This window comes from Amphiura filiformis, chromosome 5 (assembly GCF_039555335.1).
Source record: "Amphiura filiformis chromosome 5, Afil_fr2py, whole genome shotgun sequence".
Classification (NCBI taxonomy): domain Eukaryota; kingdom Metazoa; phylum Echinodermata; class Ophiuroidea; order Amphilepidida; family Amphiuridae; genus Amphiura; species Amphiura filiformis.
Genome location: NC_092632.1, coordinates 59032158 through 59052539, shown reverse-complemented (window position 1 = coordinate 59052539; position 20382 = coordinate 59032158). Strand labels below are relative to the sequence as shown.

The window sequence follows — 20382 nt, the reverse complement described above, 5'->3', positions numbered from 1 at the left end:
TTCCCCACACTTTTCGATGGTGCAGAGCCCTCTCATCTTATTCAGCGTCCTCAAATCTATAAAGAAACACCTTCAAAACTTCTTGTACTCAACCCGAGAATGGGACTTCCATTCTGTACCCTACTAAAGCGCAATTTATGAGTAAAATATGGCAAATTTTCAATCACGGCGGCCATCTTGGATTTTAGGCACTAGACGGTCTTTAAAAAAATGAAAACATGTTTTATTTCAATCTTTACCTTTCAATGTAATGAAATCAATTGAGAAATTGCTTTTAACAAAAAAATCGCACGACTTCCCCTTTGTTCAACATAGCGCTGTGCACTACTAATTAAATAAACTCTTTATGACCATTTTATTATTAAACACTTTAATTTTAGCATGTTTAATAAACATCAGTATAATTTTGAGTTAAACGGAATGCGTTCATTACGATTAAATAATAATAACATATTTTTATCAAAATTCGACTATGGCATATTCGAATCCACTGATCTCTACGGGCGATCTCTGCACAGGTAAGTACTGATATGAAATTCGGGAATTCCCCGGAGAGCGTTATTTTATCGATACGCTCTGCACTAAACTCCGCACTTGAACCGGATGTAGAATTTGTAAAATGTTGACATTGACAACATCGTACTTGTCACTGAAAACAAGTTTCTGAAACTGCTGTTTTGGCACAAAATATGGAGCACCGGAGATAAATTGCACACACTTAGAGCTACCGTAATGCCAAAACGTGGACTGGAATAGTGGATCGAATTCCGTAGAAAACTCTTAAACAAGTTGTGATATAAAAAAAAATTAAGTTCATGCAAACTCATGAACTGGAGTTTCAATGAAGCAACTGCAATGCAAGTACATAAAGTATGGGTAAGCTTACAATAATTGCTTTCAAAACATTTCATAATACAAGTTCAGACAGTCATTAGTTATTTCAAGTGACATTTTGGTTTTTCAATGTGACGTTTGAATGCATGTGTTTGAATTTTACATTTGAATCCCTTATATCAGTCGATAAGGCCACCCACCCCCCCCCCCCCGTGCCCCTATGACATAGATGACGCTACGCCACTGTGTTGCAGCAAGTGGGGTGAGAGAAAATATATGACATTCAGCCTTACATTGTGTACTTGTGTCAAACTCCTAAACACACTTGCGCTGATGTTGATGCCAGCCGTCATGCACTCCAGCTCCCCCCTTGGCTTTGGGGTTCGTGCATTATTTTTGTGCGAAATTAAGCACTGCGCTGCGCTTAGTATGACTATGTGGAGTGCGCATTATACACAATTCATAACCTCATTAATAAACGCGATGCATGCGATCCAATTACATTTAGTTATTTATGAAAACGCGAACGCAAATCGCGCGGTCATTTATAATATCTCACAATTGACCGCAAAATGCGTAATTGTTCCAATGTCGCACACAATTGACCGGCGTTTGCGTGTTGTTGTGCGTCGTACAAACTGCACGCGCGCTGGCTGTCGTAATTGGATTGCGCGCTACCATATTTGCACAGATTGTGATACGCACTTTTGTTATTGGTCGTCCTGTTTCGATTTTTGGAAAGGGAAGATGTAAAAATTATCTATTTTTTAAAAACTTTTGAGAAAAATTTTGTGTTATTTTGTAAGGTGAAGAGATTAAAGTGATGGTTATGAATGAGGTTAATAACTTTGCATCGGTAATATGTCGGGCATTGTGAAAAATCTAAACATTTTGCTTTGGACCTCAGAATATTCCTCGGTTCCAAAGGCAAAATGTTTAGAAAAATTATCTATTTTTTAAAAACTTTTGAGCAAAATTTTGTGTTATTTTGTAAGGTGAAGAGATTAAAGTGACGGTTATGAATGAGGTTAATAACTTTGCATCGGTAATATGTCGGGCATTGTGAAAAAAATCTAAACATTTTGCTTTGGACCTTGGAATATTCCTCGGTTCCAAAGGCAAAATGTTTAGATTTTCTGCATACATTTCTAACCACTTTTCTGATTGGCTGCTTTGATATAGGAGTGTCTGAATGTATTTCAACCAGAAGTTTAAGGGGGTACTACACCCCTTGTCAATTTTGTGCCTATTTTTGCATTTTTCTCAAAAAATTATAGCACATTGGGTGACAAGTAAGATATGTATATTATAGGGGCAAGGACTACAACTACTGTACTGTACTTTTTTGTTGATCTAGTGTTATTTGTACATATGATATATGCATCGCAAGTTGTGAATCATACATGGTTGTACTTACTTTTGTGCGCTTTATGGACGGTCCTGTGTATAAGTTACCTACAGAGTGACAAAGATATGGGATTTGCAAGTACAGGGTGTCCCAAAAGTAACTTAACATTGTGAATTGGCCATAACTTGCGTTGTGGTAATAGTGTTGTTACAAAAATTGCACAGTATGTAGATAATTCTTTTAGAAATGTTATGATACCAAACATGCCTATGTAGTCATGACCCTTTGGTATGAAATTAATGGATATCTACCGTACCGTGAAACCCACTTTTATAAACGCAAAATAAGTCTCGTCATTTGAGACGTGATAACACGATATAACGTGTTATCGTTTTTTTTTTTTTTTTTTTTAATTTTGCTATGTTTGTTTGATTGTTTGTTTGTTTTCAATGCGTAATCTTCATTTTCTGTTTTATCTGGATTTTACGTGGAAACTGCTTAAGATCTTTTCTGAGGATTCGATGAAGTTGTACGCGGTACGTTGTTCTCCATTAAAATCGACGTACTGATCGTCTTGGGCTTTTCGCCACCACTCTTCATATGACATCGATGTTTGTAGCCAATCTTCCTGTTCTTCCACGTCCTGCCCGAGGTAGATTATGAACAGATCCAGTTGATAGGAATTCCTGCACTAGTTGCTGGATTGCATTTCGGCTGGATGCATAATTTACATTAAAATGTTCCTTAAACTTTGCTTGAGTGAGTTTGTCCGACTTTGTCTCTGCAAAGAATCTGAATCCGTTGATCTTAAGGAAATTCATCTTCACTTCAACTGTTTTAAAGTTTAATATTGCCAATGCATCCTAATTATAATCTAAAACAGCAGTCACGCTTACGCTAGGCCATTTAATCCATGAATGTTCATACCTAAATGTAGCGTGTGCAGTGAGTGAACCAACTCTATTGTTGATGGAAGCACATCATTCATGTGCTTGAGCAAAGAACAAACCCACAAAAGCTTGCTTTTGTGGGTTTGATACACACATATATGTACAGTCGCACAGTAAGGTCAAGGAGTCATCAATAATGCTGTTTTTGGTATGTTTTGGTATCAGAATAATTCTAAAAGATCAATCTATGTGAATATGTGTCCCATTTTGGTATGAAGTAGGAAATATTTGAGATATGGCAAATTCACAATGTTAAGTTACTTTTGGGACACGCTGTACATGCCACACCAGGATGATTTCATGGTAAATTTGTGTTGATATATAAAACATCAAGCAACCTGATGTAAATAATACTTAAAATGGAGCATTTGCTTGTTTTAAAAACTATGCAGGCCCTGAATCTGTAGGGTCAGGGGACTTAGAAAACAGATCCCAGTTTCTTACATACCGTACTCAAGAAGTCTAGACTAGCTTCAAATTTGCTCTTGCATTTATATTTGCGGGTAGAGTCACAAAATCTACTACAAATCGATGAAGTAGGACAACGTGTGAAGCAATGGAAGTTTGGATGAAAGTTAACACATCCGATCATGACTGGTGATCTGAAATGTTGCTCAAATCAGCCTCTCAAAATACTTTTAGACAATCTTTGATCTAAAAGAGGACTCCTCAAAATAACTTATTTGTGCGTAAAAAAGTTGCTGCATTTTGAACTCAACTTCAGAAGTCTACTTTAAAATTTCAAATTCAATCACAACATTTCAGTGTACATTGTAAATGAATCAACACACCACATTTTGAATACCGTATCAAGTTCAGAAGTCTTTATAATTTATGTTGTGTAAACAAATATGCAATCAGTTAGAAGTCGATCAAGTTCATATATGTAACATTTGGTTATTCAAAACATTATCAGTGCAAATGAGGGTGTGAAAGTTGGAATTAACTTAAATTTTAAAGTCAACTACCTTTCTCTGCTTAGTTTTTTTAAAACACCCCTGCTAAAATTAGATGTAATTACAATTGGATGAACTTTGTACATTGCAATTGCAGTTGACTGCTCTGGGTTCGTAACCTTGCAGTTTCTACATAAAATTGTACATCTCATGAAATTTAGAATGTTACATATTGAATGCGAAGTTCAAAAAATGTGTATCAACAAGTACATTATACACTACAGTACTTTAGTGTATGATTGACGCATTGAATTATGTTATGAAAAGCTACCAAACATGGACAAAGCTAACAAAGCTGATGTGTAGCATCGTGTGACTCTGTTCTTTTTACCCAATATCAGGGCCTATATTTCGACAAGAATCAGAGAATCAGTTCTCCCAATGATTCTCGTAAGATTTGGTTGCGAGAATCAACTTCTCTCATTGTATCATACAGTAAGTGCAGTGACTATGACCGATTTTGATTATCGCAAACCAAGACGAAATCTAGGCCCTGGATATGCAGGCAGTGGTGGGGCGGGGCCACAGCCCGGGGAACACAGGGAGCATTCTTGCCTACCCCAGTACCCCCACCAGTAAAAACCTAAAATTACAAAAATTTTCACTTTTTACAGCAATTTTGCTTTATGGCCATAATTCACATTCTAATCAAGGCCCCGCCCCTCCCCTTTGACAAGTGTAGATCTGTCTCTGCTGTGCAATTGTAGCGCTCCCACACTTTTAAAAACATTCTGTGACCCTACGTTTTGTAATTCTTACAACCAGACTGATAATTTGCCATTATAAATTCCAGTCAGAACTCTTTCTCCCCTGTTGACCTTCCCAGTAAAAACCCAAAATTTCCACTTTTTGCAGCATTTTTGCGCATTATTATGTTTTGATGAATCCAATTGTGCGAAAATATTGGATTTAAAACATTAAGGGGGTACTACACCCCTGGCCAATTTTGTGCCTATTTTTGCACTTTTCTCAAAAATTATAGCGCATTGAGACAGGTAAGATATGTATATTATAGGGGCAAAGACTACAACTACTGCACTGAAAATTCAGCAACTCAAGGTATGTAGTTATTGATTTATTGATCAAATATTGGTTTTCCCTCATTTTTGACTGTAACTCCACAACTGTTGTCTGTGCTGCAATAAAATTTCCAGTGCAGTAGTTTTAGTCCTTGCCCCTATAATATATACATATCTTACTTGTCACCAATGCGCTATAATTTTTGAGAAAAATGCAAAAATAGGCTCAAAATTTGGCAGGGGTGTAGTACCCCCTTAATAATAAAAAAATTGAATTTAAAAACATTAATAATAATATTAATATTGGATTTAAAACATTAATAATAATAAAAATTGTCATGCTTTACCCCCAATATTTATTGGTCTGGCTATGAGTTTTAAAATATTAGACTCAACTTCGTCTCATCCAATATTTTAAAACTCATAGCTCGACCAATAAATATGGGCTTTATAGATCATATTTTTATTAAAATTTGTTGATTTTGCCTCCCCACCCCTGAAATTGACTTCTACCCCAATGCCCACCCCGACCCCGAAAATTTTTCTGGCACATAACTGGCGTTATGCTATTTATTATACAGATATAAAAATAGCAACTCAATACACCACACCACGAATGACTTTTACTTTTGTTATGGATCACATGGGAAACTAATGTGCAATAAAATCAATGCAATTGAACAAAAGATACCTCAGGTAATCAAATCAATAAGTCTTTGCAGGACGGCTTTATCAATATTACAAGTCGATGATGGTACTTGATTCAAATTGAACTGGGCTTCATCACAATTACAGTAACCATGTAACAATGTGAGCTTGGTCGAGATACAGTGTCAATTACGGCGATGTTGACTTGAATTTTCAGCGAACGTACTATTGTTAACAATGATGAATTTGCAAACATTGGATTGATTTTAATTACCATTTTAAATGACCACATGCAAAGGTGAGTACTGTAGTTCATTTTGCTGCAATTTTTTGCTGAAAAACTATACACTCTAGAAATGATTATTGTAGAAATGTAAATCTATGGGACAATTGATGTTTGGCAAATCAATATCATTTGAAAAATCTACTGTGCTGTGAAAGTGCACAGTTTAATTTGATAAGACTATATTTGGGAACACAGACATGTACCAAGCTTTCAAATGTTATATAAAGTACATTTTTTGTAGATACAAAAGTTTTATGTTTTCTAAAAGGCGAATTCCATTTTGTGAATTGCAATACCAGTTTCCAACAGTTTTCAAATTGCAAAATTGCACCCTCGACATAGACAGACCATTATTGCTATAATGAATTTGGAGTTTTTAAGGCAAAGTAAAGCTTAAAATGACATTAATTAGTCTGACAAAGTCATCTTCAAGAAGTTGTGACATAAACTGGTTTTCCACCAAAACACTGAATTCCGTAAACTTTCTTTACCGGTAAAATGGAAAACTTTGGTCTCCACAGGGTATAAAATCTTTACCTCCTGAGCACTACCTGTCGATCTAACATTGCCTCTGATTGGTCAATTACCTGATATCTTCACTTTAATCACCAATCAGAATGGAGCTAAATAACTCACCCCAATTTTTTTGCACGCTGAAATTATTTTGCTGATTGGTCCATAATGAAAACTTCTTTTTGACCAATTGGCAGGTAGTTCTCATGAGCTTAATAACATTCAGAAAACATTTTTGAAAATTCATGCAAATCATTCTAACATAATGTTATTTTAGGAGTATGTTTTATAGATCAAATTTTTTTTATGAAAAAGTTTATTCCCAAAGGATTTGTTGATTTTGCATTTGTGAGGCCACTGTGCCGTAATTTTGTTCTGTTAACAGAACATAAATTTATAAATAGATAAATTCAAGATATACAACCAAGATGGTTGAAATCATCCAAAGGTAAAAAAAAAAAAAAAAAATGGGAGCGAAATAATTAATTAATTGGATTTGATACACACTACTACCATGATAGGCAGTGTGTATATTTTTGTGATTACCTCATATGGTTATGTGCTTGAGGAGGAGGCCATGTGGCCTAATCACAAAAGATTTGTAAAGCCTTATGTAGCTGTATCAAATCCAATTAATTAATGAACATAAATTTATATAAATTTGACAATATTTTTTCTGTGCGAATTAATATGCAAGGATGTTTTTTTGCACACACAACACTGTGTAGCAATACAAATTGCAACTTTTTTTGAGAAAAGTGGGTAATATATTTAGGTCTAGCAGTTCTTGAAAGTAAGGCCATAATAAAAATATCAAAACAAAAGTTTTGGGTATTTCACCCTCCCAAATATAATGATTTTGCAACCATGTTTGCCAAAAAATATTTTGACATATTTCAACAATATAATAGTTTGTTAAGTGAGTTAAGCAAGTCCTTAATATATATATATTTCTCATATTGATTTTAAAGTTTTATGTGCTTAAAAAGCAGAAAAAGTACATGCAGAGTTTTGTGATTGATGTGTTTTAACATATTATACTCATTTCTAGTATTAAGGGATCCAAAATGAGCGTTTATTGCGTTTCGACAGTATTTTTTGTGGGACATGAGAGCACCTCAGACCTATCGAATTGCATTCTGAATACGAAGCATGTCTTTCTGATATCAAATAATTTTCATTTTTCAAAAATCACAATATAATACAAATTTTATGACAAATTATAAAAATTTGATATTTTTCAAATTTGTGATATATAACAGTCCTCTAAGTAAATTATATAAATCTAATGATATATTCTTAAAGTGTATGTAGCAGGAGGAAAAGCCGACGGTCAATTGAAAATTTTGACCTTTCATATTGAAGATATGGATTTTTTCCCAAAAGACCTAATTTTTTTTGGTGTTTTGGGAAAAAAATCCATATCTTCAATACTGAAAGGTCAAAATTTTCAATTGATCGTCGGCTTTTCATCCCACCTACATACACTTTAAGTATAAATCATCAGATTTATAAAGTTTACTTCAAGTACTGTTAAAAATCAAAATATCAATTTTAATGATTTGCCATAAAATGTGTATTAAATTGCGAATTTCAAAAATCAAAATTATTTGATATCAGAATGACATTCTTCGTATTCAGAATGCAATTTGATATGTCTGATGTGCTCTAATGTCCCAAAATAAATACTGTCCAAACGTTCATACCCCAGCCCTTAAGACAATTTGTTATTAAGATTGGTGTTCTTGAATACACAACTTTGAAGCAGGGAAAATTCCCAAGGAGAATCTCTGGTTGCAACAAGATATGAAGTGAACCCTATCGGCAAGGGCGGAGATGCAGGCATGCAGTGAGGTGTTTTGATTTCTAACATTGTATTGTAGTTCTGTAAACTTAAGTGTGTAATTTAATGTGCTGAGTGTTTTCTTTCTCTGTGTGAAAAGTCTGAGAATGTGAATTAAGGTACAGGTGTATCGCATATTGCACTATGGACCACAATGGCCTCATCCCAATGGCATAGTTCAATAACCTCAATTTAACAATCATAGTCAAAATTTGACCTCAAGTTTCAGAGTATGAGTTTTTGTACCCAAATTTTCAAATGTCATTCAATTAATGTGCAAATGTATTGGGGTCAAAGAACTGTGCCTTGATAGATGAGCATGTTGTGGATCCTTGTGTATGAAAGGTTGTATTGAAGTGTTGGAGTCATAATCATTTTTTTTGCTGTTGTTTTAAGTTTAGCTTATTCTTCTATAATGTTATATTTCATAATCTAAAGCTTTTTATTAAAGTAAGATACTGGTATTGCGTCCTGGTAAAGATTAAAAGGATATCAAGGAGAATGCCAAATCCGTTTTATTTTTAAGAATTGGATAATTTCATTTCGTTCATTATGACCGTTGATGATATTTTTGGTCATTACAAACATGTAAGTATTCCACTTTGGCATATTTGCAATCCGTGACCAAAGGGGAAATAGTATCCATAGCATCTATATATTCCTTAACATTTTTAGGAAATGGATTTATTATGAATATTTACCACCATATAATATTGTCAGCAATAATGCTACTTATTACGACATTATGATCCTGAAGCAAATACTACAAATGTGCCAAGCACTCACACTCAGTATTTTAAAATAGTCGGCACTTACATTTGCATCCAACGTTCAATGTATAATGGTCACCAACCTGTTGAATGGCTTTACATACAATTGTCATAAGACTAAGTCAATAACATGTCAATTTTAGCATACAGAAGCCTGTATGCAAATAAGGTATATTGGCGACTAGCGAAAGTATAGGCTAGTATGGTATGTAATCTCCTAAAACAATAAACAGTAGCGCTTTGGTTACTTGGAGATTGGATGTATGTGTAGTATTGTATTACCGACTGAATGGAATAAATTGAGGACGAAACAAGAGATGTGTGTGACACACATAATATGTGTATGTGGCATCAGTTGGGTGGTGTAATTAAGATCAGGATCATTCTACTTTGTACTGCAAGAAATTATGTCCAGGTGAGTGGTGATATCACAGACAAAAACATCATTCACCAACAGTAAATCACTTGGCTTTGTATGCTGATAATTCTCGCATATTCACAAGGACCGCCGGCCGATATCGTTCGAATGCCCGTCTTAACTACAAATGATTATCCACACACTTGTGGCTATCATATGGAGCTGTATTTGGGCATGGATATACTTCCATTATTTAAGGGTTTTTATCAGCTCTATGGCCCAGTACATTTGTGATGATGAAAAAATATGCAGTAATAGGCACAGAGTGGACGTAGCATTTTGGTGCACAGGGAGCGATTGGCCCTAATTTTAGATGCTGGACTTTGCCTTTTGGTCCGGGGAGGGGGTCACTCCCATTGTGGCCTGTACACCATCCGCGATAATGAAAACGCCGTAAAAAGGGTAGTTTTTTAGGGGTAGGCACGATACGCTGCATACCGTGTTTAGTGTCAAAAACATGAAAAATTGGAAAAAAAGGAAAATTGCAATTGCTAATACGCGGAAATTAAATTTAGGGTATGAAATTTGATACAAGGAATCAAATCATTGTTTAGGGTGTGAAAAGGGTATCGCTTTTAGCCAAGGGTTAAATCCTTGTTTAGGGTGCTTTTCAAAAGTTGATTATTGCGGATGGTGTACAGGCCACAATGGGAGTGATCCCCCCGGGCTGTTGGTATGGTCTGTATATTTATCATCTTTGGGTAATGTCAGGATTCTTAGTCCTAACAAAGGAATAAATGTTTGGGTCATTGGTAATTATTCACAAGTGAAATATTCAAATACTCGTTTGTCTCCATTTGCAACCAGTTCTTTGAGTAGAGTGATATATATCATTTCAGTATGCAAGGAATAAATGTTTGGGTAGATCATCAGTAATATTATTATTCATTTACAGTGATAGGCCTACTATAGATACATATTTGTGATGTGATCAAGCAAAATCAGTCGGAATCGGAAATATTGATAAACAATTTCTTTTTGCTATCTTTTGTTTTGGAGACACTTCAACTGTTCATACCTATGCGAAAAAGGCATGGTTGAACTATGGTTAACCATGGTCAACCATGGTTCAACCATGGGTTTTGACCATTGTCAAACCATGGTCAACCATGCTTTGAAAAATGGCACCACGGCCAGAGACCATGGTCAACCATGGTTAACCTTTTGACCATGGTCTATCTAAAGTGACCATGGTCAACCATGGTTAAAACTTAGCATGTTTGACCATGGTTGAACCATTGTCAACCATAGTTCAACAACCAGGGTTTTGACCATGGTCAACCATGTTTTTGACCATGGTCAACCATGTTTTTGACCATGGTCAACCATGTTTTGACCATGGTCAACCATGTTTTTGACCATGGTTTTTGACCATGGTCAACCATGTTTTTGAAAAATGGCACCACGGCCAGAGACCATGGTCAATCTAAAGTGACCATGGTCAACCATGGTCAAAAATTATGGGGTAAATATTTAACCGAATAAATTGCATAATCATATTATTTAGATTTATTCCGTTAAAAATCTTATTTTAACTTATCAAATTACTAGTTTTTATATTCTATGGTGTCAAATATTTATTCACAACGTTGTAAATACACATTAAATATGAATAATAACAACAGAGGGCGCTTTTTCTCATTCACTACCCAGAGTCAACCATGGTCAGATGAGGTGATGACCATGGCTGACAATGCTCAGCCATGCTAAAGCATGGTCGACCATGGTATACTTAAAAGTGACCATGGTCAACCATGGTCAGGTGAGGTGATGACCATGGCTGACCATGCTCAGCCATGCTAAAGCATGGTTGACCATGGTATACTTGAAGTAACCATGGTCAACCATGGTCAGGTGAGGTGATGACCATGGCTGACCATGCTCACACATGCTAAAGCATGGTTGACCATGGTATACTTGAAGTGACCATGGTCAGGTGAGGTGATGACCATGGCTGACCATGCTCACCCATGCTAAAGCATGATTGACCATGGTATACTTGAAGTGACCATGGTCAACCATGGTCAAGTGAGGTGATGAACATGGCTGACCATGCTCGGCCATGCTAAAGCATGGTCGACCATGGTATACCATGGTGACCATGGCAACCATGGTTGACCATGGTCAAGCCACCATGGCTGATCATCGCTGACCATAGTTAACCATGGTCAACCATGTTTTGACCATGGTTGACCATGGTTGACCATGCTAGCACGGTTGACATTTCGCCTAGGGATCTTTGGAACTGAATGTTCAATTTCAATGGGGTTTTCTGCAAAATTTATCCTTGCAAATGCCTTATACAATACAAGCATGTAGAAAACTGAAAATTGAATATGCCCTACTTCAAACTGATTTTGCTTGATCATGCCACATTTGTGACATGACAAGGGGAATGAGTCACATGTCGACCCTGGTCAAAAATGAGTTTTACATATGTTAGAAAGAGGACATTTAGAGCTTTCAGAAACTGAAAATCCCAAGTTGATACGACTTTTCTTTGCGAAGTTACATCACTTTATCAATCGCTGAAAACAATAGAAAACAGAAGAATTTTAACACTTACTTTGCCAATATCTCAAAACCAATGTTAGCGACATCAGACTCATTCCCCTTGATCATGTCACATTGTCTCCATTTTGTGACATTGTGGAATAATATGGCTTACATGGATTAGTTGCATTGCTGTATGATATATCATGGATAGATCATAACATTTCTTGCTCAATTTACTCCCGCATTTCAAGTTTTGTGAAACTTTTGTGCCTTCCTAATATTCAGCAACTCACTCGGCTGGGGTTTGTTTACACCGATTACATCACTAGGGACTTCCCAGTTTGACCCGGTGTGTTCTTTGGTGTATTTCTTGAAATTAAAAAAAAAGGGTGCTGTAAAAGTGTACCTGAAATGCAAAAAATAGGGGTAACTTTCAAGGCTAATTTGTGCCCGTTTTTGTGTAAAATAGGGGTAACAAATGCTGAAAATGTTCTTGAAACCGCTCAAAATAGGGGGGTATTTTTGACTTTGGGAATGATCATGCGTTACGCCTTTGCATAGGCAGTGACAACACTGGGTGGAAAATATGCATGTCACGCATTGGCTCCTAAATAAATTAATCACCCTTTTGCAGTGAATGTTCAGTTCAGGGGTGAGGCTACAGCACTATCTGTGCTTTTGTTTCAAAGTGTTTTAAATTTTGTTGGAAAATAACTCAATTTCACCTCTCACTGTAGGTAACATTTTCAAAATTCACCAAAAAAGTCGGGGAAAATTTGCAAAACAATTTGTGTTTAATTTTGCTAAACATTTGGGGTTTTGACAGATCAAATAATTGGTATAGTGGTGGGTCCACTTTCTGATTCTCAGCAGCACCTCAAACCAAACTTGAGTACCCCCCCCCCCATCACAAGTTTTGCTCTATATACACCAGCTACCAATTTATAGTTCATAAAGTCCATGAATGAGGCCCGGGGGGGGCACTCCCAACTTTGGAGGTGACGCGTATGTAGGGCTGTTAAGACCCCCTTTTTCAGCATCGCCGTCACCCAAACACCCCATATTTTTTTACGCACACATGCTCTGTCACCCGAAGACCCCCGATTTTTCCATTTGATCTGTCACCCAAGACCCTTACAAGTTCAATTTGAACAGCAACTTTCATTTATCACTGATTTTGTTACTTATTTTGAAAAAACAAAGAAATTTGAAGCCATTTAGAACTAGATATTCGATTTCGAGGTTTCTGTGGCGCTGTTTCGGTTCTCACCCAAAGATTCCATTAAAAAAAGTCATGTTCTCACCCAATGACCCCATATTTTTACATTTTGCTCTCACCGAATGCCAAAAATCATGCTCTCACCCAATGACCCCATATTTTTTACATTTTGCTTTTGCTCTCACCGAATGCCCCTTAGTGCGAAAGTGTCAGCCCTACACCTATATCCATTTCAAATTGAAGTCCCCGGAATGAGGGTATGCCACTGGGAGGACAAATGTTATAAATAAAAAAAGAGTCACCTCACTATGTATTATCATAACAAAATAGTTTCCTTAGCTCCTACAGAAAATGAAATTAATGCAATACCTGTTTGTTTGTTCATTTGTTCATACTCCATGTGGGTATGCTCGGTCAGATGGGTCCTGATGGACCCAGGTACCAATAAAATGTTCAAGCCAGACATTGTCGACAAAGCCTGTAAAGCATGCACTGGCCCTGCTATATAGAAAGAAAATAGAGAAACATATTTGTAGATACCTAAAAGAATCAAATGATCAAGGAAACAAAGGCCACTCTCGACAAACCAAGTCAGCAATTTTATTGTCAAACTTTGGGGAAAGTCTGAATCCATCTTAACTTTCACTGAGTCTGTATTAGCACAAAATGTAAAAATAAAATAGGGTGCTTCAACCTCTGCACATTGACATTGCCCGGTTAATAATTACATTATACAGCAGAGACACTGAAATGAATACCGGGATCAAGACAGGTGCATGTGCTATGCACGATTTGATATTCAGACGATAGATCTTTGGATACCGGGGTAGAAAATGATGAATATCTCCCGTAATTGATTTAGTCTAAAGAAGCCAGATTTTGTTCCTTGCACTTGACTATATGTGTTCAACGGATATGATAGTCGTTAACTTGCGTCTTGAGAAAGAACCATTGCGTCTTGAACTCAAAAACTGACAAAAATATTCTGATTTTATATGTGCCGAACTATAGTGCAGCGTAGGCTAGCTGCACTCACAAGTGCAAGGAGTCTAAAAGCATATGACCATTGACCTCATAATGGCGTATACATGCTCACTCACACACAGAGAGGTCAATTACCAGGCTATTGTCAGTAGCCTTAGTCGAGTCGGATGTCCCTCAGCTCATTATGCGTCTCAAAGGTCGGAACAAAATGACAATGCGTGGCTGTAGATTCAACCTACTATGGCGATTACTGCCATGAAGATATCGGGGCGATGACACTGTGCTCTGAACCCTGCCAAATAAAAGGGCTTTGTCCTCTGGACCTCAATTTATATCACCATCTCACACAATTTACTCTGGCACCATCCCTGCCAGATACCAAAGTACATATGCAATCAAAGTTAACAAAGTATATTTTGTTGTTTTGATTGAACCATTAATTAGAAACTCATTTGCACAAAATACTAATTGATTTGTATTTTTCTAGCTGTACTAGGATGCTGGCTGCACATGGTGATTATTACAGTTATAATTACTTTCTAATTAAAATCAACGTCTATATTGTTCTGTACATTGATTTGTAGACATTTGTAGAAAGTGCAATTGTTTTTACTACGCATACGTATAGACCCTGTAAATGGCGTTTTGGTGGGTGTGGGTCACCAAGATGACTTGCAAACCTGGGGGGGGGGGCACTCATGTATAAAAGTTGTAAGCATCTGCGTGAATTGACTTTCAAAAATGACCCTAAGCTAGTATGTCGAAAATTTGTCAAACTAACCCTAAACAAGGATTTTACTCAAATAAAAACACCCTAAGTGAGGAATTTGTTTGAAATTTACCCCTAAACAAGGACAGACAATATAAAAACACAATAGGCTAAGTGAGGAATTGGTTTGAAATTTGCCCCTATCATTGCGTGTGTCGGTAGAGTGTCATTCAGTGACAGTGATGATATTGGTAAGCTTAAAATTGGCACTGTTGAAGTCAGCTCCGATTTTATAAAAATCTGGTTAGTAAAATTGCTCAGAAACCACTCTTTTGTGCCGAATAACTTGATAAATATGTCACCACTAATGTCCGTTAATTGGGTAATTAAAAAAAACTACCCTAAGTGAGGATCATGCTTAAAAAAACACCCCTTCTTTTAGTAAAATGAGTGTTTTGAGACCCTAATCGTGGATCCGCGCGGATCCTCGTTTTGCTTTTCAAAACCACCCAGAATCCGCATATTATTTAACACGGATGCTTACAACTTACATAAATGAGTGATCGCCCCGGGCTTGCAAACTCTCTTTGGAACAGGTGAATACCACTGTTGCATACCACTGTTGTACCAGGGGATGCTGGGAGGACTCATGTTATGCTGTGCAATAATTATTTAAAACCCAGGAGCTAGGATATCTAAGTGCCCTACCACCAAAGTGTTTCCCCCCCTCCCTCTGCTTGCACATAGCAAATGTTTGCAAACCCAATTTACAAACCTTACAAGGTCTATGTGAGAGTAGCAAGCAGCAAAGTTTTTCAAATATATTTGAACATTTTAGTACTGTCTTCCTAATCCTTTGTAGAGCCCCTTCTCCTTTTTGCTTGCCTAAACATTTCTTGCCTATACCCCCAAGTTTACTCCTCCCAAGGACTACATTGCACAACCCCTTAGTGTGTTAATTCAATTGGGGTACATGCGTAGTGTTCAGTTATGCTGATAATTATGTAAAGGATCCTGTGTGACGTATGGGGTATCCAAAAAGGTGGTTTTGTTACATTTTGATGGGCAGTTGGGATTTCAAAACACTGTTTCTTGAGTATTCCTTCACTTAGAAGATTCAATTAGGTCTTAAATTGAGGCTAATTTATTCTATATTACTCATGTTTTTAACCTGTTTTAAAATAATTTTAAATTATTTTCTTATGACGTTTGGCATGAAATGTGCCAAGGGTGGTTGATGATTAGGGGGAGGAGGATTAGGGGGAGGGATTTGTATTGTAAATTTGATCTAAAACCCCCATTAAAATTTTGAATCTAGTAAAAAAATGTCTAAATGAACCCCCAGACATCTAAACCAAGTAAATAAATACAGAAGGTCATTTAAAAGACTAATACTTGCTCAGAATGATTGTAAATGTGGGAAAAGAGGTGGGGTTAAATCCCACCTAATTTGTGATTGTTTTTGCCCGCACTCTCTCATTTTTTAACCGATTTCCATAAATAAGGTGTCAAAATGCTCAGGAGGATGAACCACTTCAAATGAGACGTGTAGGTAAAATGTTTGAAACATTTCATTTTTTTACTATGTAACACAAAGGTACCCCAGGTTGTGACACAGGACCAGAGATTATTTAGAGTTTGAATTTTCCTGTTTCACTCATCATTGCACCATTTTATTCTGCTTCTATCACAGTGTTTGCAGTAAAAGAAATTATTTGACGATTGAAGATGATTAACAAGATTGATGGCCATTACTGTTTACCATGTATAGCGGCCTTCGAGCTACATCATCTCAAAACACAAAGTAAGTATACCATACCGCCCACTTATTACAGTTAAATAAAGAAACATGGTTGTAAGCTGCGATCAATGTATTGATTATGTCTGCAGGCAATTACAACCTCTTGTAATGATTTTAATTGTTATTTGCAATTGACGGGGAGGGGGAGTAATTGTACCAGTGTTAATTATATATCATCTATTTGTTACATTTGGCAAAAAGCAGAACTCAATAGCGCTGGAAGAGCACTAAATTAAAAAGAAGCCTTAAAAGAGGGAAATCTAGAAGAGGCACACATATGCGAGTCGTATATACAATCATTTTGTTTCATATTTAACCTCCATGGCTTCTGTCACTGTGCCAGTAGCAACGCTTTTTTTGTGAGTTTGTGTTTAGCTAATAATAGTCCCAGATAATAGTTGCTTGAAATGACTCTAAAATGAGTCTGGTAGAAGTGCAAGTGATCAATACAAAGATGTTCATTTTTTGATGCATTTACTTTTGTGATTGATTATGCTTCTTGGTTCCTCTTTGCATTCAATGATTGATCACTTCTATCTGCAGAAAATAAAGTTTAACACAGTGCAACAAGTTAAACTCAATTTACCCTTGCTGAGAAATGGCGGCTACCCGAGTGCAAGTTTGGATCACATTTGGTTTTGCTAAAACGAGATTTTCTGCGCCTTTGGTCGTAATTGTTTCGCTAGAGTCTTGGGTTGGGTATAGTTCGCTCGATTAGAGAATCTCCTATTATATATTTGGCTATAGTACGGCTGAGAGTTTGTTTGTTTGTTTGTTTGTTTGTTTGTTGTAGGTACTTGGTGCGGGTCTTAAACAAAAGTCAATAAATGGTTGTCGTGTCTGATTGCCAACATGCATGCAAATTTTGCGTCCGAGTGTTTTTCAATTTCTCTGTCTTAGGGTAAATGTATGAGTTGAATCTATCAATAATTGGTCAGTTTATCAAATCAGTGAATCAATCGATCCATCAGTGAATCATTTTGTTTATCAACCAATCTATTTCTGTGCTAAGAAAGGAGTTTAATCAATCAAGCACATATGGGCAGTAAATCATTTAGTCAATATATTGATGACTTTATCAATCAGTCAGATCAGGCCTTCTCAACTGGCAGCGCGCACGCCACTTGTGGCGCTTGGAGGTATTCGAAGTGGCGCGCGCGAAGTGGCGCACGGTAAATTTACTCATTTTGTTCACACAAATTTTGAACAAAAACAGGGTGAAACTAGAGTCAACAGACGCTGAATACAAGCCGCAATTTGACCCTATAACTTGACCCCTGGGTTACGGATGGGGTCAACTGCTCTTGCATTGTGCTTAGGATGTCATAAGAAATATTCCTGGTGAATTTCAGCTTAATCGAACTTATACATGGATTTTGATTTTTTTAAATTTTTGATTGACCTTTTGACCCCTTTAATGACCTTTGACCTCAATGGAAAAAAAACCTTATGTACACCGACAAAACGCATTGTTCCAATTTTAATAAAAAAATTCTACTATGTTTAGTTGTCGAGATAAAAATTCTTAAAGTTATTTAGCTAAAAAACAGGAAGTGACCCCTTAATGACCTTTGACCCCCAAAATAAAAATACCATGCATACATCAGGTAACACTGATTCATATATGATGGTTATATTACTATGGTCTGTCTACATTTTGAGACAAAATTTTTTTGAACATTTTTGATAATTTTGGTTTTTGACCGGAAGTAACCCCTTAATGACCTTTGACCGCAAAACTGTACGCATCCTAAAGACCCTGGCTAGTAGCAATGCATGTGTGCTAATGGCGACTCTCTGCTATGTAATTTGTAAAGACAGTGATTTTTTGAATATTTTTAGACTTTGACCGGAAATGACCCCTTAATGACCTTTGACCTCTTATCTGAGCACACCCTATAGACACCGACTAAAGTCGAGTCACATGATATAACCATGTCCCCATCGCATGAAATTTGTGGAAGGAGTAGCATTTTTGTGAAATCACATTTTGACCATTATAGCTAGGTCAAAGGTCACAGCGAGGTCAAAGTCAAATGGAAGGTTTGGCCTAGCCCAGTGGTCATTTGGGTCAGCTTTGGTTGAAATCTGTCAATCCCTTGCGAAGCTAGATGCAGTTGATTGGTTGCCAGAAGAAAGAAAGAAGAACTAGAGCAACTGTGCCCTTTGCAAGGGCACGAGGTAAGTTAGGCGTATGACTGTGATGACATCATCACGCAGCAATACTGTGCAACGTTAAATTTGACCCGACCTTTGTCTTCGGTTGACCTTTTCGGTTTCATATTCTGAGCAACGTTAAATTTGACCTCGGATGACCTTTTCGGTTTTACACTCCCCAAGTGTTAGGGATCATTTGCCGCAAGTTGCAGCCTGATCGAGCAACTTTAAATTTGACCTGACCTTTGAACTTGGATGACCTTTCCAGTTTCATACTTCTCAAGTGTCAGGGATTATTTTCCCCGAATTGCAGCCCAATCAGAGCAATTTTAAATTTTACCTGACCTTTGACCTCGGATGACCTTTGCGGTTTAATACTTCCCAAGTGTCAGGGATCATTTCCCCCGACTTACAGCCCAATTGGACCAACTTCAAATTTGACCTGACCTTTGACCTCACATGACCTTTGCGGTTTCATACTCCCCAAAGGTCAGGGATCATTTTCCCCGAATTGCAGCCCAATCAGAGCAACTTTAAATTTTACCTGACCTTTGACCTCGAATGACCTTTGCGGTTTAATATTTCCCAGGGATCATTTCCCCCGACTTACAGCCCAATTGGAGCAACTTCAAATTTGCCCTGACCTTTGACCTCACATGACCGTTGTGGTTTTATACTCCCCAAGTGTCAGGGATCATTTCCCCCCGACTTACAGCCCAATTGGAGCAACTTTAAATTTGACCTGACCTTTGACCTCACATGACCTTTGTGGTTTTATACTCCCCAAGTGTCAGGGATCATTTTCCCCGACTTACAGCCTAATTGGAGCAACTTCAAATTTGACCTGACCTTTGACCTCACTTGACCTTTGTGGTTTCATACTCCCCAAGTGTCAGGGATCATTTTCCCCAGTTACAGCCCAATCGGAGCAACTTGTAATTTGACCTGACCTTTGACCTCACATGACCTTTGTGGTTTTATACTCCCAAAGTGTCAGGGATCATTTTCCCCGACTTACAGCCTAATTGGAGCAACTTCAAATTTGACCTGACCTTTGACCTCACTTGACCTTTGTGGTTTTATACTCCCAAAGTGTCAGGGATCATTTTCCTGACTTACAGCCTAATTGGAGCAACTTCATAATTGACCTGACCTTTGACCCCACATGCCCTTTGTGGTTTCATACTCCCCAAGTGTCAGGGATCATTTTCCCCGAGTTACAGCCCAATCGGAGCAACTTATAATTTGACCTGACCTTTGACCTCACATGACCTTTGTGGTTTTATACTCCCAAAGTGTCAGGGATCATTTTCCCCGACTTACAGCCTAATTGGAGCAACTTCAAATTTGACCTGACCTTTGACCTCACTTGACCTTTGTGGTTTTATACTCCCAATGTGTCAGGGATCATTTTCCCCGACTTACAGCCTA

General features: G+C 37.2%; 1 protein-coding gene across 1 annotated transcript in view; it reads left to right on the top strand.

Moving 5' to 3' along the window:
* The first annotated feature begins 16690 nt into the window (after nt 1-16690).
* Nucleotides 16691-20382, top strand: part of LOC140152309 (uncharacterized) — a 65101-nt gene continuing 61409 nt past the window's right edge. The window contains exon 1 of the mRNA XM_072174611.1: nt 16691-16797. The gene's annotated coding sequence lies outside the window, so the exon portion shown is untranslated. The remainder of the gene's footprint in view (nt 16798-20382) is intronic.